This window comes from Zingiber officinale, chromosome 6A (assembly GCF_018446385.1).
Source record: "Zingiber officinale cultivar Zhangliang chromosome 6A, Zo_v1.1, whole genome shotgun sequence".
NCBI classification, from domain to species: domain Eukaryota; kingdom Viridiplantae; phylum Streptophyta; class Magnoliopsida; order Zingiberales; family Zingiberaceae; genus Zingiber; species Zingiber officinale.
In genome coordinates, this window is record NC_055997.1 from 143,535,849 (window position 1) to 143,559,284 (window position 23,436).

Consider the following 23,436-nt stretch of genomic DNA (forward strand, 5'->3'; position numbering starts at 1 on the left):
GTTTGATATCTTTCCTTATTTGTAGTTAAAAGGAAGATTTAAATTTTTGATAAAACTTTCCTTTTTTATAATCATCCTCATGATTTTAAAAGAGAGTTTTAAAATTATAAATCTTTCCTTTTATAGTTTTCTATAAAAGATTAAGAGAAATATTTGATATCTTTCCTTATTTGTAGTTAAAAGGAAGATTTTAATTTTGGAGAGAACTTTCCTTTTTGTAATCATCCACATATTTTAATAGAGAGATTTTAATTTATAAAAGTTTCCTTTTATAACTAACCATGAAGTGAATTTTTAAAATAGAAATTTTTATTTTTAAAATTTCTGGAAACAAATTAGGAAGTTTTAATTTTGTGTTTAAAACTTTCCTTCCTTGGAGGATTTGATATTACCGGCCACATCCATAGAAGAAAAGGAATTTTTTTTATCAATTAAATCTTCCTTTCTATGGCAAGGAAAATAAGGAAATTTTTATTAAAACTGTCTTTATTTGCCGAGACCAAGGAATATAAAATAGAGGGTAGAAGTGTCTCACCTAATAACAATACTTCTATTATTCATCTCCTCCTTGATGGTGGGCAGCCCTCATCCTTCTTCATCTCCTTTTCTTCTTCTTTGGTGGCCGGCGGCATCAACTCTTGGGGAGTCCTTGGTGGCCGGATTTTGCTTGGAGAAGAAGTAGAGAAAGGAGGCTTTGTTTCTTTGCATCCCTTGGAGCTTGGTTGGTGGCCAAAGTTCTTCATCTCAAGAAGTTTCTTGGTGGCCGAAACTTGCAAGGAGAAGAAGGAGGCTTGGGTGGATTCTCGTCTCTGTAGATCGTCACCCACATGATATCCAAGATAAGAAGAGGAATCCGGCAGAAGATCGTGAGGTCCATAAGCTATAAAAGGTATAACTAGTTATTAGTTTCCGCATCATAACTAGTTCATCCTTTTATTTAGATCTTGAAATACCGAACACAAGAGGCTAACATTTCTAGGTTTCGAATTTGTGATTCGAGTTTGTGTTTCTTTGTTTTTTTGAATTTGTGATTCGATTGTTCTTTTTGGTTAAACCTAGGGTTACTATAAAGAAATTAAATATTGAATTTCATTGAAAGGCTTTGTCTAGGAAGTGGTGGATGCTCTCATACCCAAGGAGGCCTAGTGCCTCGCCATGTTTAACCTGGAAGCCAATCTTTGAAATTAATATTTAATTGAATTTGTAACATAGGTGGATTTGGATCAATAATGTTAAGCATCGTTTGCGATCTAAGTCTAAACCACTAAGAATAAATAGATTGAATTTGGAATCAATAATGTTAAGTTCCGTTTGTGATTCCAAATTTAATTTCTAAAGAACACGATAGGTTGTTAGGAATGGTTCAGGACTTGTACAAAATTTTTATATAGGAAAATCGGTACGATATTTCGAGTATCAACCAACAGTTATAGCTACTGATGTAGTTGACTTCTTGAGGTGGTAACACAGTTAGTAGATGAAATTCTACTTTTCCATTGGCTACGAAGTCGGCTTGCTCCTTCTTATTCCAGAGATACTATTCTTTTCCTTCTCCGTGTTGATCTTTGGGTACTGTTAAACAATATTTGATTATTAATAATAAATCAAAATCTCTTTTGAAAAATACCTCCATTTTCTTTTTCCATATAGCGAACTCTCCCTTAAACTTTGGTGGGTGAATGCTCGATCCAACCATCATCTTCTTGCTTTTGTAGGCGGTTAGTCCTTTTAGAGTAGGTCTGGCTTTGATACCAATTGTAGATCTAGGTTAGTCCTTGCCAATGACTAAAAAGGAAAGTTTTAAAACAAAAAATTAAAACTTCCTAATTGGCTAGATAATTTTGCTAATTCTTTAGGGGCATGAGAAGAAGATGCTCCAGATATTTGCTGCTTCAACGCATCATTTTCTTGAGATAAATTGTATAATTGGCAGGCCACGCTCATAATGATGACCCACTGCTATAAAAAGGAGAGTTGTTGTTAGAATGCATTAATGAAAAAACGAAGGGGCAAAGGGCAAGTTACCATAGTTTCCTCAAAAGAAAGCTTATCAGCCAAGTCAGCAAAGGTAAGATTTTCAAGTTCTTTACAGGCCTCTGCCCACACTATAGTTAAGGAACCCCCTAACAATATTGCGAGGGTGGAAGAAAGTGTAGAGGAAGACGATAAAGAACTGTGAAGGGAAGGAGGAGAAAAAAGGAGGATAGGGGGACCTTGAGTTCCTTGAGAAGGAAGAGGAATTTGTTATGGAAATGTCATCATAAACTCTAAGTCTAAATTGACACTTTGAGTGAGAGGATCCTCTGGTGCTTGAATGGATGGAGAGGCAAGCATAGGATATAAGGAAGAGAGGGTAGGTTCGGGAGAATGGGGTGGAACATCCCCTGTAGGTACGCTTTCAAAAGCAGAAATAGTCCGTTTCTTGGGGAAGGGCGCTAATGTTAACCTTCACCCGGGGCGTTTTCTGGTGGAGGTAGCTTCTAGTGTTTGCTCTTGTAACTCCAAGGGGGTATCCTCTAGCAATGGGGTGAATTTACATATGTCTCCCCAGAAAGGGCATGAGAACTGGAAGCAATGGTAGGGGGATAGAAGGTTTAGACAAAGGAACATTGGGAGGTTGGAATGGATCATCATTAAGCACTGCATTAAGCTCCTGTTCCTTAGCCAGTATCGCATCAACTACCAGGCGGATTTTCTTGTCGACCAAAGCTTTGAATAGGGCATCCACTACAACAAATAAAAGAGTATTTTAGTTAGTAAAGGAGTGATAGTTAAAATGTTAGAACTTACCAAAGGAACACTACAGTCTCTTTGGAATAGGACTCAAGCCAAAAAGGTATAAAACATCATCGTATATCCATTTGTGGATGTAAAATCGATGACGAAGCAATCTATTGGAATAATTAGAAAAAGTTGGTTGCTAATGAAGTTCTTTGATATCAGGGAGAGGGGGAAACGAAGATTGCCATTTGGTGGACCATGTGACAGGTTCAGGAAATTTGATAAAAAAAAGCATGATTTCCAGTCTTTGATGGAGGAGGGCATTTCCTCAAAGAATATCATATTTGGGCGAGATTGAAAAAGAAACACTCCTGGTTCCAACATTTTAGGATAGGACAACATAAAGAAATTTTGAGGAGTGAGAGGAATACTGAAGAGGCGAAACACCATGTATAGCCCACAAAGATATCGAAAGGCATTTGGGGCAAATTGTTGAAAAGGAATACCAAAATACTACTTATATCTATCAAGAAAGGGGGAATAGGGAAACGTAAACCTACAATTAGTTGATCTTTGAAAAAGGTAATGTAGTTATCAGGAGGGAGATAGGGATGAGTGTCAGGTTGGGGGGCCTTAATACAATATTCTTTAGGGATTCCATATCGAGAACGGATGGAGGTTTGATCAGTAGTGGTAAAGGAAGAATGAATTTGAGCATACCATGGGAGTAAAGATTCTTCAGCCATGGTGAGAAACAAAAACACTCAAGGAATAAGCGACTTACTGAGTTTCTAAGTAGGGAAAGTACAGGAGAGAATCAGGGGAGATGAAGAAGCACGGTTTGTTAAAGAAGGTCGGAAGAGAGAATCGCCAAAAAAGTAATGAAAGGAAGACGAAGAATGAAAAGTTAAAAAAAAGGTTTAGGGTTTTAGGGTGATATAAGGATCACCGTTGAATTAAAATGGTTCAACAAAGGATAATCGTTGATCTACTAGAAAGAATGTATGATGAGACACGAACAAAAAAAAACACACTAAGGGTTGCTTCGACAACTAGGAAAAGTGTTATATGGTGCTTGCCTAGGAAGAGGCATTTATGATAGACAAAACAGATCAAATCATATACTGAGCCACCATATCTTCGAACATCCTCTTCCCGTTGAAGGATCAATTACCAACAAGACCATTTTTGAAAAACTACGCGAATCCTGAAATATGAGTAAATAAACAAAATTTGTAAATGGTAAAGAAGAATACCTCTTATGAAACATCCCGACCGATCGTGTATACAAATGGAATCTTAAAGCCCGATCGAACTCATATTTGCTCGGGGCATATGCATGAAATCTTTTATTCGATCAGTTCTCGCGCGGTAGATCACATACTTCTTTATATCATCCTCAGCTCCAACTCTAACTAACTCATCATTCTTCCTAGTTATTATTAATGTGTATTCACTAAAAGTTTATCTATGAGTCGGGGAAAATAGCATAAGCAAACATAAACATTGAATTTTATATTGTCATAAGTAGTGGTACAATCATAACTCTTAAACTTCTGTGAATCTTCCATAAACAAATACAGCAAATAACTAATCTTCTATTAGTCTTGCTTCCTGGAGCTACCGGACTGTTCTACCCGTCCCAAGTAGGGGTGTGTGGTGAAATGACAACCTGGACAAAGGGGAGATGTTTGTCTTGTCTACTTGCACTTGTGTGGTTCATCCTCTTGGGTTGGTGGTGAAGAAGCTAGCTCTAATTTGACCCGATCTAGTTCAGCTTGCAAAAAATTAACCTTATCTTTTTGATGGTCCAAGTCTTGTTGTTGTTACAGTATCAGTAAACCATCTGCATGAACTTTCTTAGTTAAAATGGTTATTTCTGAAGCATGTCAAGCTTTTAGATCATCTAATTCTTTATTCTTCTATTCTAAATCCAAATAAGCTTTGTTCCTCAAAGCCACTTCAGACCGAACTTGAGACTGAGCTGCCAGTAGACGTACCTCCAGTTCTCTTTGGGGCGAGTGATGGAAATCCAAGGCTTGTGTGGCCTCCACCAAAGATTTCTCTTTCTTGAATAATAGTTGATCCCAAGGAGGAAGATGTGAAGTCAAAACTCTCGATAATATCTCCGGAAGAAAGTAGGGCAAGATAGAATAAAGTTTGGTGTTGTAGAAATTGGGGTCACATCCTTATTTAACTTGGTCATGGGATTTGTGCTGAAGGTGTCACGGGATCACTCTAGTAGATATGAAATGTTCAAAAAAATTAATATTTAGCAAAAGGACAAAAGTAGACTTAGGTCTAGTCAGTTGACTATACCTCCTTCAACTAGACTTAAAGGGGAGGCTAGTGATATGTGTTATGATAGGTCGACCTGGTTAGTAAGGGAGGGGTCAAGGTCGAGAAAGATAAGAAAGATAAATAGTCGGTCTAGTGAAGACCAGCTGAAGGCTAAGCGAGCGCTCATGTGCTCGTATATGCTCGGTCGGACAAAGCTTGCCCGAGCGTAAAGGCATTTAGCCTTGTATATGGTTCTCAACATGATATTGGCTGACCGAAGGTCGAGCGAGTGCTCATGCACCCGTATACGCTCAGTCAGGTAAAGGTCGCCCGAGTGTAAAAGTATTTAGCCTTGTGTGTGGTTCTCAACACAATATCGGCCGACCAAAGGCTGAGTGAGCACTCATGCGCTCGTATACGCTCGGTCGGGCAAAGCCCGCCCAAGCGTAAAGGCATTTAGCCTTGTATGTGGTTCTCGGCATGCTACCGGCCGACCGAAGGCCGAACGAGCGCTCATGCACTCGTATACGCTTGGTCGGCCAAAGCCCACCCGAGCGTAAAGGCATTTAGCCTTGTATGTGGCTCTCAGCATAATACCAGCCGACCGAAGGCCGAGCGGGCACTCATGCATTCATATACACTCGGTCGGGCAAAGCCCGCCCGAGCATAAAGGCATTTAGCCTTGTATGTGGCTCTGAACACAATACCGGCTGACCAAAGGCCGAGCGAGCGCTCATGTATTCGTATACGCTCGATCGGGCAAAGCCCGCTCGAGTGTAAAAATATTTAGCCTTGTATGTGATTCTCAGCACGTTACCGACCAACCAAAGGCCGAGCGAGCGCCCATGCACTCATATATGCTCAACCGGGCAAAGCTTGCCCGAGTATAAAGTGTTGGTGCAACCTTAGGTCAAGGTTGACCTGGTTGACCAGACTCAAGTTGACTTGACTCTAGTTGTGTTTTGATGTTTGACGAGTTATGTTTGACAATGTTTGTACCTTGATGTTTTACAAGGATACAAGCTTGGGAGATTGTGGGTGCAACCCGTGGTCAAGGTTGACCTGGTTGACCCGAGGTGAGTTGACCTGACTCGGAAAAGTCCAAGCAGGGAGTTTGGCCTGGTGAAAAGTCCAAGCAGGGAGCTTGGCACGGGAAAAGTCCAAGTATGGAAACTTGGCACATGGGAAGTTGGAGAGGGCTCGGTAGCTCGTTCTCCGGACTGTGGTCAGAGAGGGCTCGGTAGCTCGTTCTCTGGACCGGATGTGGAAAGTCCTGGTGAGTGAAGCCAGGCAGACGGAAAAGTCTTGGTGAGTGAAGCCAGGCAGTTGGAAAGTCCTGGTGAGTGAAGCCAGACAGTTGTGAAAGTCCTGGTGAGTGAAGCCGGGCAAGGGAAAATCTAGATGGATCAAGGGTGATCGGACATCTGGTGTTGAGAAGGTCAAGTAGGTCAAGGGAGTGACCGGATACTTGACACGAAGAGAAAAGTCCAAGTTGGTCAAAGGGATTGACCGGACACTTGGTGGGGAGTCTTAGCAGGTCAAGGGAGTGACCGGATGCTAAGCATGATGTACCAACATGTCAAGGTTGACCGGATGTTGGTTTGGAAGGTTTGGGCAAAAACCAAGCTCTGGATCGATCTGGGGACCGATCCAGTGATACGGCTGATCGGTCTGGTGACCGATCAGTAATCAAACAAAATGCTTCTGTGGATTATCTGATCGGTCTGAAGACCGATCAGGAAGCAAACAGAAGAGAAGAAGGAGAAAGGCTGATCCGTCAAAGGGACCGATCAGACCCCTCCTGGACCGATCAGGACATAGCCTGATCGGTCCAGGCTTAGCCTGATCGGTCTCCAAGACCGATCAGGACCCTTGTGGACCGATCAGGATGAAGCCTGATCGGTCCACATCCTAGCCGTTGCGTAGCAACGGCTAGTTTCTTCGCTGTCTTCTTCGCAGGTATAAAGGGGTCGAGGGCTGCTGCTGCACAAAATCTTCTTCTTCTTCCTTCCTGTTGCGAAGTGCTGTTGTGCTTGAGCTTTGTTGAGCTCCTCCTTGTCGAAGCTTCGCGTGAGCTTCATTCCACGACTGGATCAGCTGCTGCTGAGTTGCTTGTTGCATCTGTCCGTGAAGTTGCTACTTCATCCGGGACCCCAGTCGACGAGAAGGCAAGCTACTGTGTTTACATTCCTGTTGTATTTTGTTCTTGCTATTCTCTTGTACTCTTAGCTTGCTGTTGCAAGTGATTGTGGCGAGGTTTCTCCACCCACAAGGAGTTTGATTTAGCCGGTTTTCCGGGGACTCATCCACCGACGGATTGATAGGCTTCGTCCACCTTACGGACACGCCGAGGAGTAGGAGTTTCATCTCCGAACCTCGTTACATCCTTGCGTAGAGGTTTGATTTCTTCTCCTGTTTTCTTTCTGCATTTAGTTTCCGCTGCGCTAACCCTAGTTTGTAGAAAGAAACGCGAGTAATTGGGGTCGGCTATTCACACCCCCCCCTCTCTAGCCGTGACCAACGATCCTAACAAGTGGTATCAGAGCGAGGTTTGCTCTTCATCGGATTAACACCCGGGGAGCACGAGCTAGAGGATGGATCTGCTCGGAGAAGATGTCACCATTCCACCCTTCTACGAATGCAGTGACTTCGCGTATTGGAAGGTAAGGATGAAGTACTTTCTTATGACTAACATAATGAATTGGTTTTGTGTACAAGAAGGTTTTACTCCTCCGGTGGATAAGGAAGGAAAACCTCTTGAGAAGAAGGAGTGGACCAGAGAACAAATTCACAAATCCGAAATCAACGAAGAGGTAACAAGAATAATTGAATTTTCATTGCCTACTAACATCTTGTGTAAGATAGGTTACAACAATGCCAAGGAATTATGGGATAACTTGGCCAAGTACCATGAGGAGAGCTCCACTTCAAATCATGAAGAGGAGACAAGTGAGTCATCAAGTAGCTCACATCATGGAGGAGAGGAATTAGAAGTTGAGGGTTACTCAACATCTAAGGACGAAGAGGAGGAGAGTTCTTCTTCAAGGTCGGAGCAAGAAGAAGAAGCTTCTACCTCCGAAAGGGATGAAGAAGAGAGCTCGCATCCACCCTCAACCCTAGGTAACTCAAGCAATTTAAGTTCAATTAAATTACACATTATGTGCTTTGAGTGTAGGGAACATGGACATTACAAGAGTAAGTGTCCGAAGAGGGTAAGAAAGACTCCACCGGCGCCAAAGGTCAAGGAAGCCGGAGTCCCGAAACGCAAGGGCAAGGAGCACATCGTGTGCTTCCAATGCAAGCAAAGGGGACACTATAGGAGCCATTGTCCGAGGGGGAGGCAACCTCACAAGGGCAAGAGACCGGGCACATCAATAGGGGGAGCTAAGGCAAACCCTAAGGTAACCTCTAAGGTTCATTTTTGCAATTCTAATAAAATGCATGCTAGGAATTTTATTGCACTTGTCAATAATAACAAGCATGATAACCTTATGAATCAATACATGTGCTTAGGAGCTAAACATGTGAGTCTAGATAAGGATAATTCTAGAAAGGCTAACCCTAGGATCAACCCATCTAAGGCTAAGGATAACCTAGGTAGGAATCCTAAATCAACTAGACATATGCCTAAGAATACCTCAAGGAAGAGTGATAAATCAAAAATTGAGGTATTAGAGAAGGAGAATCAAGTCTTGAAGTCAAGACTTGATACTTTGGAAAAGACTCTTAAGAACATGGAGAAGTCATCCCTAGGGTTTAAGGGTCAAAAACCAATGTCCAAGGACAAGAAAGGTATGGGTCACAAACCTAAGTCCCAAGTGGTCAAGCCCACCTATCATGATGTTCCATTCGATTATGGAATAAAACCTAGGGCTAGGAAGACCACCAAGGTCACAAGGGGAGTCACCCCTAGAGTTGATCTTGATGAGTCCCAAATGACCAAGGCTTCAAAGCCTAGGAGGGTCATTAGGAGGGTTGCTAGGGAAGTCATCCCTAGTGAATATTTAGTGAACCCAATAAGCTTACATAGATATTGGGTTCCTAGGAGCATCTTCTCTATCCCATAGATGGGTTAGAGAGTGTCAACTCCAATTAGAAGGGTAGTTAACCCAACTTTGAGGAAATTGACACTCAAGGAGCATTTTCAAGGTTTTGATAACCTTTGAAAATGAAAAAGAATTATTATCTACTCCTTGAAGAGTAAATTGTGCCATATTTGAAAAATATTGATTTTAATATTATTTGGCACAACTTAAGAAAACCTAGAGAAATACCATAATTGGGATTTTGGTTTTCTCTTAGGGATATATGGGCAATCTAGGGTTAGATTTTAAGTTAGATTTTAAGGCTAAGGATACTTAGATAGGGAATTTAGGTATTTTACTTGTGCTAACTTGCCATGATTGGTTGCCATATTCCATGCCATGACATCATATTTTATTATCATTTGAAATATCATGATAATGCTTAGGCTAGTTTATATGTCATGCTTTATTTAGGTTTTCAAACTTTATGCCATGACATCATGACATTGGCACATGTTTTTACTTATGATACCATTATATGCCATGTCATCATCTCTTGCATTATAATCAATGAAATTAATTTGAGGACAAACATATAATTTGATATTGAGATCAAATTGGTGTTTAGAAAATGCATGAGAACTTAGCCTAAGTTGACCTTAACCCATATCTCACATCAAATTGACTTGAATGTGGTTTGATACACCTTAGATGTGTGTGAGATATTAGGATCATGAGTTAGGATCAAGGTGCATTGTCCTTGTACCTAGATGACCCTAATTCAAAAAATTAAGGATCATAGGGAAAGCTTGTGTACAAGTCATGTACATCTAGCCCTAAGATTATGGTCCTAAATTCAAATGGTTTTAAAAGCATTTTAAAATTGATTTGAAAAACCTTGATGAAGCTTTCCTAGTGATAGCATTCATCATTGAACATTGTGATACAAAGTTGAGTTAAACTTGAACTATTTCAAAGTTTTTGAACTTTGTATCAAGATTGAAAAATGGAAGTTATTTTCATAGAAAACTATTTTTCCATGATAGTATATTTTATGAGGAATGTATCCTCAAAATTTCACAATTTTTCAAATTTTCTAAAATTTTCTAGGAGTTTCTGAATTTCGGGAAGGAAATTTCAGTAATCTGCCTATCAAAGTCTGGATCGGTCTGGGGACCGATCCAGTGAAGCATGGATCGGTCTGCAGACCAATCCAATAAGAACCAGAGAGCTTGGTGCGATCTGGTGAAGGCCTGATCGGTCACCGTGACCGATCCATGGAAGACCTGATCGGTCTGGTGACCGATCAGGGCGTGCCAGTTTCGACTGTGCTGTCTGAAATTTCTGAAATTTCAGCAATGAAGTTGGTGTTTTGGAGTTCTAAAGGTTTGAAACTCTCCAAGACATTGTTGGTGCAATGGTCAAGGGGGAGTTGACCTTTAGGGGGAGTTTTACCTATTAGTCAAGGGGAAGTTGACTTTTAGGGGGAGTTTTTACTCCTAAAGACTTGAGTGATATGAGATTATCACTAAGTTAATTGTTGACCTTAGTGTCAAGGGGGAAATTAAGAGTTTCAATGAAAGGTATGGGACTTTCATTAGGAAGAAATTCTTGACCTTGATTCACTCTTTTTGATGTGTGTCAAAAAGGGGGAGAGTGTAGGTTTGGGGAGAATGTTCAAGGAAGAACATTAGAAAACCTAAGTTAGGTTATCGGGCTAACCTAACTTGATTATGGGTTTGATTATGAGTTTTGTCAAACATCAAAAAGGGGGAGATTGTTGGTGCAACCTTAGGTCAAGGTTGACCTGGTTGACCAGACTCGAGTTGACTTGACTCGAGTTGTGTTTTGATGTTTGACGAGTTATGTTTGACAATGTTTGTACCTTGATGTTTTACAAGGATACAAGCTTGAGAGATTGTGGGTGCAACCCGTGGTCAAGGTTGACCTGGTTGACCCGAGGTGAGTTGACCTGACTCGGAAAAGTCCAAGCAGGGAGTTTGGCCTGGTGAAAAGTCCAAGCAAGGAGCTTGGCACGGGAAAAGTCCAAGTATGGAAACTTGGCACATGGGAAGTTGGAGAGGGCTCGGTAGCTCGTTCTCCGGACTGTGGTCAGAGAGGGCTCGGTAGCTCGTTCTCTGGACCGGATGTGGAAAGTCCTGGTGAGTGAAGCCAGGCAGACGGAAAAGTCCTGGTGAGTGAAGCCAGGCAGTTGGAAAGTCCTGGTGAGTGAAGCCAGGCAGTTGTGAAAGTCCTGGTGAGTGAAGCGGGGCAAGGGAAAATCTAGATGGATCAAGGGTGATCGGACATCTGGTGTTGAGAAGGTCAAGTAGGTCAAGGGAGTGACCGGATACTTGACACGAAGAGAAAAGTCCAAGTTGGTCAAAGGGATTGACCGGACACTTGGTGGGGAGTCTTAGCAGGTCAAGGGAGTGACCGGATGCTAAGCATGATGTACCAACAGGTCAAGGTTGACCGGATGTTGGTTTGGAAGGTTTGGGACTTGGTTTGGGCAAAAACTAAGCTCTGGATCGATCTGGGGACCGATCCAGTGATACGGCTGATCGGTCTGGTGACCGATCAGTAATCAAACAGAATGCTTCTGTGGATTATCTGATCGGTCTGAAGACCGATCAGGAAGCAAACAGAAGAGAAGAAGGAGAAAGGCTGATCCGTCAAAGGGACCGATCAGACCCCTCCTGGACCGATCAGGACATAGCCTGATCGGTCCAGGCTTAGCCTGATCGGTCTCCAAGACCGATCAGGACCCTTGTGGACCGATCAGGATGAAGCCTGATCGGTCCACATCCTAGCCGTTGCGTAGCAACGGCTAGTTTCTTCGCTGTCTTCTTCGCAGGTATAAAGGGGTCGAGGGCTGCTGCTGCACAAAAAGTTCTTCTTCTTCCTTCCTGTTGCGAAGTGCTGTTGTGCTTGAGCTTTGTTGAGCTCCTCCTTGTCGAAGCTTCGCGTGAGCTTCATTCCACGACTGGATCAGCTGCTGCTGAGTTGCTTGTTGCATCTGTCCGTGAAGTTGCTACTTCATCCGGGACCCCAGTCGACGAGAAGGCAAGCTACTGTGTTTACATTCCTGTTGTATTTTGTTCTAGCTATTCTCTTGTACTCTTAGCTTGCTGTTGCAAGTGATTGTGGCGAGGTTTCTCCACCCACAAGGAGTTTGATTTAGCCGGTTTTCCGGGGACTCATCCACCGACGGATTGATAGGCTTCGTCCACCTTACGGGCACGCCGAGGAGTAGGAGTTTCATCTCCGAACCTCGTTACATCCTTGCGTAGAGGTTTGATTTCTTCTCCTGTTTTCTTTCTGCATTTAGTTTCCGCTGCGCTAACCCTAGTTTGTAGAAAGAAACGCGAGTAATTGGGGTCGGCTATTCACACCCCCCCTCTCTAGTCGTGACCAACGATCCTAACATAAAGATATTTAGCTTCATATATATGGTTCTTAATAAGCAGATACCCATGAGTTCATATATGCAGCCGGCCTTAATGACCGATCGAGACATACTTAACAGATTATATTCTCATATCCGCGACCGACTTGAACGACCAGCCAAGATAAGCTTAACCGAAGGTATTCTTATTATATATGGCTGGTGTTGGACCGCGTTGGCTGGTTAGAACGGGGGTTGAATAGGCCTACAAAAGTAAAAGAAAACTACCATTCTCGAACTCTCAGAATAACACTTGCATAAAATAAAGTAAACAAAATAAAACGAAAGGAAGAGGCAAAGAGATTTTTACTTGGTTACAACTGGGGAGATTGTTAATCCAAGGAATGTGTCGCACTAGTATCTCCTTCAGGTGGAGAAGCCTCTTACAGCAATGACGCACAGAAAAATAGAAGCTAAACTCTAAAGAAAGTGTACGAGTGTTCGGAATGCTAATTGATTGAGTTGATCCTGAGCTTCTGGACCAAGACTGTATTTATAACCTTGGTCAGGGTGCCTAGAAGGGGTCCAGGCACCTGGGAGGGGATAAAATTTTATTCCTTCGCAACGGATCGTGTTTGACTGCGATCCGATCAAAACTCAACTCTGGGCGCCGGATCACTATGGTCAACAAAGTTGACTTTTGGTCCGGGCCCTCTGCTCCAGTGCTGCTCGCCTCGTTCCGGTCTTCCGCTCTGGCTCCGCTTGCTTGGGTGATTTCAGCCAACCGAAATAAGGCTCACCCGAACCTAATTTTGGCCTTCTCGAGCAACCTTCCGCTCCGGCTTCTAGTCCCTCGGAAACACTGCGCACCTCCTTCTCGTTTGTCCGCGTACTCTTCGGCAGCACCTCGTACCTTAGACACACCAAGCCCGTCAACTCCCTCTCGTGCTGTCCTTCTCGCTAGCTGTGTCTTTTACTCGACTCTCTATGCTCCTGAGCTCCTGCACACTTAGACACAAGGTTAAAACACTACAGGACCTAACTTAAGTTGTTGATCACATCAAAACAATCTTGGGGTTCCAACAATCTCCCCCTTTTTGATGTGAGCAACCCAAGTTAAGATAGGGTAAATAAACGTAAAAATGAAATAACTAATATTGCAATAAAGTACAAAAAGATAAAAAAAATTGTAGAAAAAATTGGTCTACTTCCCCCTAGACTTATACTTTTCCTTCTCCCCCTTTGATCACATAAAAAATGGGATTTCAAGAAAAATCTAAGGGTTAAAACTTAGAAAATTTTGAAAATTATTTCAATGATTTTTAGAAACCATTTCTAAGTGAAAGAAGGTCTTAAAAAAATCTAAGTTAGACAATTTTGCATAAAAAAAAATTTGAAAAATTTCTAAGTTTTTGCAATTACAATTGTTTTTGAGAATTTTCTAAGCAAAAAACTTAAGCAAGAAAATTTTTCTAAGCAAAAAAAATATTTTTGAGAAATTTCTAAGTTTTTGCAAGCAAAATTATTTTTGAGAATTTTCTAAGCATAAAACTTAAGCAAGAAAATTTTTCTAAGAAAAAAAATATTTTTTTTATTTCCAAAAAATATTTGAAAGACTTTCTAAAACATTTATTTAATTTTAACTTTAATGCTTTTTCATAAAGTTAATTATTGGTTATTGGAGCAACAACCACTTTCTTAAACAAAGCCTTATAAAGAAGTTAGCTGTTTAATTTTCTTGCTGCCAGCGCTAAATCTAACTAATAGTTTAAGTTAAACAAGACTTTGGAACCCAATATAAGTTCCAGCCTACTGGATTAACTAAAAATTTCTTAAGGATATACCTTTTTGAAATATTTCTAATTTGTCCTTGGTGATATCTAAAATACCAATTTAAATTGTTGTATTTTCTAAACTTTGCATTATGGGAACATGCATAATTTTTTAAAGAATCTATTTGTGTTTTCAAATTTTCATTTTCTAACTTTAATTTATCTAACTCTTCTAATGGACAAGACTTAGCTAGAATTACTTTAAAATTTTTAATTTCCTTTTCTAACTTGCAACAGTCTTTAGTTAACAATTTAACAAACTTAAAGAGTTTATCGGGAGGAAGAGATTGTACCTGACCTACCTTGTCTATCTCGTTATCCGTGTCTCCCCCTAAACTGCTGCTTTCTTCCGAAATAGCTCCCCCTTCATCGATGCTCTTGATGCTCATTTCGGACGAGCTTGAATCGTAGCCCTCATCTTGATGGCTTGCCATTAATGCAAGTTCGGAGAAGGCCTTGACTTCCGATTCGGATGACGTATCGTCCCACGTAGCCTTTAAGACCTTGCGCTTGTTTGTTTGGACAAATTTCTTGCCTTTGTCTTTGTCCTTGTTCTTTAGCTTGGGGAAGTTATCCTTGACGTGTCCTTCTTCATTGCATTGGTAGTAGCGGATCGTCCTTTTCTTTCTACCTTGCGGATTGTTAGTTTTTTCTAAAATTACATAACTTCTTAAAGCGTCTTACCATCATAACCATTTCCTCGTCGTGAAGGGAAGACTCTGACTCAGGTTCGTCTCTCGATACTTTGAGGGCGATGTTTTGCTTGGGCTCCTTCGTACCTGCACATCTTGATGCATACACTTCAAAAGTAGAAAATAATTCTTTTAATGTAATTTTTTCTAAGTCTTTCGAAATATAAAAGGCATCTACTAGTGATGCCCATTTTGAATTTCTAGGAAAGGAATTGAGTGCATACCTTAGTGAATCTCATTTACTTATTTGAGATTCAAAAGTTTGGTGATGATTTCGTTAATCTTCGAGTGCAAATGTGCAACTATTTCGTTTTCTTCAAGTCGCAGGTTTGTGAGCTGGTTGCGAAGTAAATCCCATCTTGCAAGCTTGGCTTCGGACGTCCCTTCAAGCAGCTCAAGGAACTTTTCCCATAGTTCCTTTGCTAAGTCGTAGTTGCCGATCCGGTTGACTTCCTGTGGCGGAAGAGCGCTTAGTAGATGGAATTCTGTCTTGCCGTTTACCACGTAGTCGGCCTGCTCCTTTTCGTCCATTCGTATTTTTCTTTACCTTCTGGTGCTGTAAAATCGAACTCCATTATTAATAATAAATCGAAATCGGTTTCCAGCTAGCGAATTCCCTTTCGAATTTTGGCGGGTAGATGCTAGGTCTGACCATTAGTTTAGTGCCTCATTTAGCGGTTAGTCCTCCTGAAGCGTACTTGGCTTTGATACCACTTGTTGGACCGCGTTGGCCAGCTAAAAGGAGGATTAAATAGTCCTACAAAAGAAAAAGAAAACTACCCTTCTCGAACTCTCAGAATAACACTTGCATAAAATAAAGTTAACAAAATAAAACTAAAAGAAGAGGCAAAGGGATTTTTACTTGGTTACAACCGGGGAGGTTGTTAATCCAAGGAATGTGTCGCACTAGTATCTCCTTCAGGCAGAGAAGCCTCTTACAACAATGACGCACAGAAAAATAGAAGCTAAACTCTAAAGAAAGCGTACAAGTGTTGGAAATGCTAATTGCTTGAGTTTATCCTGAGCTTCTGGAGCAAGGTTGTATTTATAGCCTTCGTTGAGGCGCCTAGAAGGGTTCCAGGCGCATGGGAGGGGATAAAACTTTATCCCTTTGCAATGGATCTCGTTTGACCATGATCTGGTCAAAACTCAACTCCGGGCGCCCGGAATGGCTCCAGGCGCCCAGACGGTCCGGGCGCCCGGACCACTATAGTCAACAAAGTTGACTTTTGGTCCGAGCCCTCTGCTCCAGTGCTGCTCACCTCGTTCTGGGTCTTCCGCTCCGGCTCCGCTTGCTTGGGTGATTTCAGCCAACCGAAATAAGGCTCACCCGAACCCAATTTCGGCCTTCTCGAGCAACCTTCCGCTCCGGCTTCTCGTCCCTCGGAAACGCCGTGCACCTCCTCGTCCACCCACTTACTCTTCCGTAACACCTCGTACCTCAGACGCACTGAGCCCGTCGGCTCCCTCCCGTGCCGTCCTTCTCGCTAGCTGTGTCTTTTGCTTGACTCCCTATCCTCCTAAGCTCCTGCACACTTAGACACAAGGTTAAAACACCACAGGACCTAACTTAACTTGTTGATCACATCAAAATAACCTTGGGGTTCCAACAGCTGGCTTGAACGACCGGCCGAAACAATTTAGCGGAAAGTATTCTTATTGATATGAGTTATGATAAGTGGACCTCCAGTAGCAAAGAGGAAACAGGGTAATAGAACAAGGAAGGACAAAAAGAGTAGGTGGAAGGTACAATGGCACACTCGGGGAGTAAGGACCGACCGGATATAATGGGCCACCCGAAAAAAGGTCTGACCAGGTAAGAGTGTTACCTTACGCTCGGTGGACAAAGATCGGTCGCGCGCAATAGCCGGCCAAATATAGAAGTGCTTAGCTTTATGCAAAACGAAGATACGTCGCGTGCGACAAGTAGAAACCGACCGATTAGGTAGAGACTGACCGAGTAAATACAGCCAATCGAGCATAAAGGATCGACCAAGCGTAAAGGCACTTAGCATTATGTGATCCTGAAAGCTTGAATATGCCTGGAAGGCTAACACCGGCCGAGCATGATCAACAGATAGAGTTATGTAAAAGGGTTCGCATACACCCGGCAGGTAAATATCGGCCAAGTGTGTATTACCGGCTGAGTATGAATAACCGACCAAGCGCAATCAACAGACAGAGTTAAGTAAAAGGGTTCACATACACCCGGCAAGTAAATACCGGCCAAGTGTGTATTACTGGTCGAGTATGAATAACCGGCCAAGCGCAATCATCATACAGAGTTAAGTAAAAGGGTTCGCATACACCCGGCAGGTAAATACCGACCAAGTGTGTATTACCGTCTGAGTATGAATAACCGGTCGAGAGTGATCAACAGGTTGGATATAGATTACCGGTTAAGATTAATGAAGCAGAAAAGTATTCCTAATATGAGGAGGAATCTCGCATGTGAGTATGAATAATACGAATATAATATGTGATCATATGACAACCATATTAATTTGGCGGGAAGTAGTTTTTGGAAGCCTCCGCAGGTAGGATAAACGGCAAAGAAGATACATCTGGGGTACAAAAAAGATTCCTTAAGCTATTTTTGTAGGTTAAAATTACGTCATCTCCTAGCAAACTTTAACAAACCGGGGTCCACTTCATGACGATGGAGGTTATATGAAGTGATATAAAAAGGGAAATCTCCTCCGTTGGCCAGGTACACGCAAGACCACCACCGGAACCCTAGTTTTCATTCTAGTTTACGATACTTCTTCTTCCGCCAGAGAGAAAGAGCTGACTTGAGCATCGGAGGGCCTAGCCAGGAATCCCCACCCCGGTCTTATGTCACTAACGTCTGGTTGATTGGCTGCGTGGTGTGCAGGAGACGATAGCGTTCGCCGGAGCTGTGAGCTGGGTTTCCTTCATCACGGTGTTCTAATTCGTCGGAGTCTTCCCTAGATCATCTTTGGGTTTCTCCGATCTAGCTTCAATTTGTTATCCTTGCTGCTGGGAGGTATTTTTCGGTTATATGTCTTCGGGATCTGCTTGGATTTTCTCAGATCCACGGTGGTTTCTCTTCTCCGAAGTCGTCATCTGCTTGCTCCCTAAAATCTTCGCCCGTCTCCTCCAGCTCTTCGTCGCGTTACGCTCAGACAGGATCACTTATCATATACGCGGACGACTCAAGCGACCGGCCAAGATATGACTGCCTAGCAAAATTGACGGGAAACATCTTCTAGAAGCTTCTCCAGTTATGATGACGTGTCCCATAAGTCATAAACGACAAAAGAAGTACATCTAGGGTAAAAAAATATTCCTTAAACATATTATTGCACGAAAGCTAGAGATGACTTCATCTCCTAACAAATTCTAACGAACCGGGGACCACCTCACGACTACGGAGGTCATGTGAGGTGGTATAAAAAAGGGAATTCTCTCCGTTGGCAAGGTACGCAAGTTCTAGCATCTAAACTCTGTTTTCACTTGAGTTACTGTTCTTCTTCTTCCACCTTTTGAAAGAGAAACTGACTTGAGCGTCAGAAGGTCTAGCCAGGGACCTCAACCCCGGTTTTAGGTCACTAACGATTTGTTGATTTGTCTCGTTATACGTATGATCGAGGTCTTCTTTCAGATCTCTTGAAGGCTACCTTCATTTAGAATCGTCATTCATCGGAGTCAGTGCACGTCTTTGCAGATTTAAGATAGGATCAACGTGTTTATGGAGCCGCTCCTTCGTGTGTATATATATATTTTCTTTTTTTTTATTAAAATGATGTTTAATTTAAATTTATTTATGGAGAGGTTTTTAATTAATTAGGAGAGATGTATGGTGTATGTACTTTTAATTATATATAAGTTAGGATCCACGAAGGAGTCGTTGAAAAACAAAATTTTGATAATGAAGAGATGTATAGAAGTTTTTAATTTTGACATGAATGTGACCACGGTGCTCGCTCCCATGGATGCTCTTATACTAATTGTAATGGACTTTTTACGTTGGCATTATGGAGAAACAACAATTTGAAAAGGGTGCACTTCTTGTATTTTATTTTCGCCAAATGCATCCTATTAAAAAATATATCAAAAAAGACACTCAAAAATATAATTATTTTAGAGTAGTTATATAAAAGTATTTTAATTTTATTTAAATTACCATGTAAAATACACTTATATTAAAATACTTTTTTTGAATTTAATCTAAATTATTCACACTTAATCAAAACCACGTCTAAAATTCTAGCATTTATTATCATAAATGCTAAAACAATATTAAAATTATATTAATCCGAAAAATATTGATATAATAATATTTCATATATAATAATTTTAAATAAAAAATATTATATTTTAATACATTATAGCAGTTGTATACATAGTTGATATAATAAGACTAAAATGATATTTGTGAGTTAAAAAATATATATAATAGATCAATAACTAATTAAATCATTCAGTTAATGACTTTACATTTGCTCATTGTATTTAAAATCATCTTATTTTAATTGATCTTTTTTTTGGCATAATCTTAATTATAAGCAATAGTTTATTATACACCAGCTGCCCCCAATAAATATAATTAAATAATATTTAATAATTGTATGAATAATTAGACAATTTTATCCTTACAACTATATTTTTGGCATCCATTATATATAAATATATTTATTGCTTGTTATATTTGTGCAATTATAAATAATCAATCAATTAATTTGATGATACATATATAGAATTTTGTCTTACAGTTGTATTTACAAAAATATGTTATATATATATAAAATTTATACCGTACTTAAAATTTTTTATCTTAAAATTATAACCCAAAGGAAAATCTGAATCATGGAGAAAAAAATTTATTAGCTTAAACTTATTATAACCTAACCACTAGATTTTAAAATCTTAAATACTAAATACATATAATATATGGTTAACCTGAATTTATTTTGATTTATAATTTTTAATATAAATAGACATGCACACGAGAAGAAAGGAGCAAAATCATTTCATCATGGCGTCATTAATGTGCCTGATTTACTTGATATTGCTCTTCTCTCTTTTGCTTTGTTCAATTGAAGGAAGAAACAATATTCCCCTGACTGAGGAAGAAGATCTGGAGTTAGAGAAAGAACTCCAAAGCCTAAACAAACCCCCGGTCAAAACCCTCAAGGTATATCAGTTCTATTCATTTTGATGATATTATTTGCTATATTGATGATATATAATTTTGCTTTTTTTTTTTTTATGTTTACTTCGCTGCTGCAGTCCTTCACTGGGGATCTTTTTGACTGCATCGAAATGTACAAACAACCTGCATTCGATAATCCTGTTCTGAAAAATCATAAGCTACAGGTATTTAATTATATACATGATTTTTTACACTAGCCAACAAAATAGATTTACTTAATTAATTTATATATATGTGTTTGCAGATACGACCAAGTTTTCTAACGAAGAGCAATGTGACTATGGATGGAAATTTTAAACTACCTTTAGATCCAGGCTTCAACGATACTTGTCCTCTAGGAACTGTTATCATTCGTCGAACTCGAAAAGAAGAATTAATCATGGCGAAAGAACTACCCAAATACTTCAGGAACTATGGCTCCAGATATCATGCTCTTGATTCTTCAGACAAGAGTTATGTAAGTAGAAAAACTCACAAATATCATCACAAAAGTAGAGTTCCAGCAGTTAATTCCTTAATTAAATTAATTGAATGATAATCCTGTTGAATTTGTGAGTGCAGTATGCAGTAATGCACAGCCGGATAGCTAAATTCCATGGCTTTGAATCTAGTATCACTACGTGGGCACTCCCAAATGTGGGGCCAGATCAAGCCTCTGTGAATCAAGTGTGGATGATGGGTGACGTCGATGGTCCTGAAGAAAAACTGAATGCTATTCAAACCGGATGGCACGTAAGTTATGTTGATATACATTCAAATGCATGCATGCATATATATTTTTCATGTAATTTCTCTTTTTTTTTATTGTTTCAGGTTATTCCTAAGCTATATGACGATAAGTTTACTCGTTTTTTCACTTATTTTACAGTAAGTATATAATCTAAAAACAACTAAACTACGTCTTTTTTAAGTGTTTAAGTATATACCTCACACTTGATAATGTATATATTTAGATTGACAATCACAAGACGGGCTGCATGAACTTACTTTGCAAAGGGTTCATACAAGTTTCAGCAATCTTTGGACCTGGACATGCCTTCACCGGTAGCGACCTTTCTACTTACGGAGGCAAACAAGCATACTTCAGCTTTGAAATACGAAAGGTAGTGTTATTTGTTTATTTATATATAAGGTATTTATATACTGAATTACTGAATGATTGTATATATTTTTAAACGTATATATATATGTTGAATTAATATATAATGGATACAGGATCCTGAACTTGGTCACTGGTGGTTGTCAACGGCAGATGAGAATCTTGGATATTGGCCAAAGGAGGTTTTACCTAATTTTGACGTGTCGAGAGAGATAGACTTTGGAGGTGCAGTGTATTCGCCCGACAATGAGGGGTCTCCTCCCATGGGGAGTGGTTATTATGCCAAAGAAGGGATTGGTAAATCCAGCTATTTTATGTCAGTGAAGTTCAGAGGGGATGACCATCGTGCTTTCACTCCGGGCAAGGACTGGGCGCGTGTGGTACTGAATGCACCTGACCAATATTATCAAATTATTGGACCTAATCCCGACAGTGGTCCTTGGAATGTTGCTTATGGTGGACCGGGTGGGTTGTTTAATTCTTCAGCAGTATAAGAAAGGAAAGGTGTTGTGATGACTTGATCTATCATTTTTAGCCAAAGGCATCGTATTAAAAAATATACCAAGAAGACACTCAAAAATATAATTATTTTAAAGTAGCTATATAAATGTACTTTAATTTTATTTAAATTAGCACGTAAAATACACTTATATCAAAATACTTTTTATGAATTTAATCTAAATTATTCAAACTTAATCAAAATCACTCTTTCATTAAATTAATTGCAGAATTTAACACAATGTCAGAAATAAGGTGTAACAGTTATTATCATAAATGGTATAACAATATTTAAATTATTTTAAATTAACTAATAATAAATATTTTGATATAATAATATTAGATTAAAATATTAAATTAAATATTAAATTAATTTATTTTAATATAATTTAACAGTTATATACATAGTTGATATAATAAAACTAAAATGATATTTGTGTACATGGTAAAAAATATAATAGGAGAATAACCACGGGCGGATTTAAACTCATTTGGGAATTAGGATAAAAACAAATACGCTTGCACCGCTGCAGCCCTACTCGTCATTCGGCACTTGCTCCGGTGCCTTCAAACGAGCAATCGGACGTTGGATGTAGAGGTCTCGAGAAGGGATCGGAACAAGAGAAATTTTTTTTTTGGTATTTTCCATCTTCATTTCTACTTTCTACCCCATAAGCTAACCCCACTATGAAGCTTAGGCTGCTTATGACAGATTTATCATTTATGATATACCTAATACCATTATTTATGAATGAGGCGAGAAGAAGAGGCAAAGTCAAAGGACCAAACAAAAACAATTCCATACATTTTGTTAGAAAAAAATTATAATAATTAATTTTACATGGCCCTCCTTGTCCTTCTTGGTTTTTTGCTGCTGATTGTTGAAAGTGAAGGCTGCTTTAGATTTTTTTTTTTACCTATAATATATATGCACACACAAGAAAACATACTATATTGTAAAAGGTACCCATCAATGGTCCTACCATTTAGTTGCTATGGGGCCCGTGACTTTGAAGTAACCTATAGATTTATCTCCGTTATGACTTATGATTTATAACTTTTTACTAAGAATAGAACTGTTTAAAGCCCATAATTTTACTAGATTCTTTTATTTTGTTTGCTTTTCTCCTTTTTGCTAGATTCTTTTGTTTGCTGTTCTCCTATGAAATGATTAATTTTAAGCATTTTAATTAAATCTTGTGATTTTAGAAATTAAAGTACCTAAATGATGAAATAATTGAAGTTTGAATTGTTGATTTAATATTTGATTAAAAGAAAAAAAAACTTGGTGTTTTTTTTATTGTATGATGTTGTTATTATTCACTGACTTAATGTTTGGTTTAATATTGTTGTTATTAATTATTATTCACTTATTTGAAATAATTTGAGTTTTTCATTGCTAAAGGCTTCATATATTTTAAATGGGAAAATCCATTACGAAGAGAGCAAATGAACCAGATCCGACTACTCCTATAACCCCATCGACAAGATCAAATAACAATGATCTTCCATCTGAATTTTCTCCTAAAGGATTCAAAAGTACAGAAATTGAAGAGGTTGATCTCGATTTTTTAGAGCGTGATCTAGGATTGCGTCGACAAATTTGGGAATATCATCCTAACCAACGAGAGGAAATTTGTCGAGCTTATTTGAATCTGAAGGCATACCAACCTATTCTTCAAGAATATCCACTAAATAAAAATATTAATCACCATGAAGATTTCA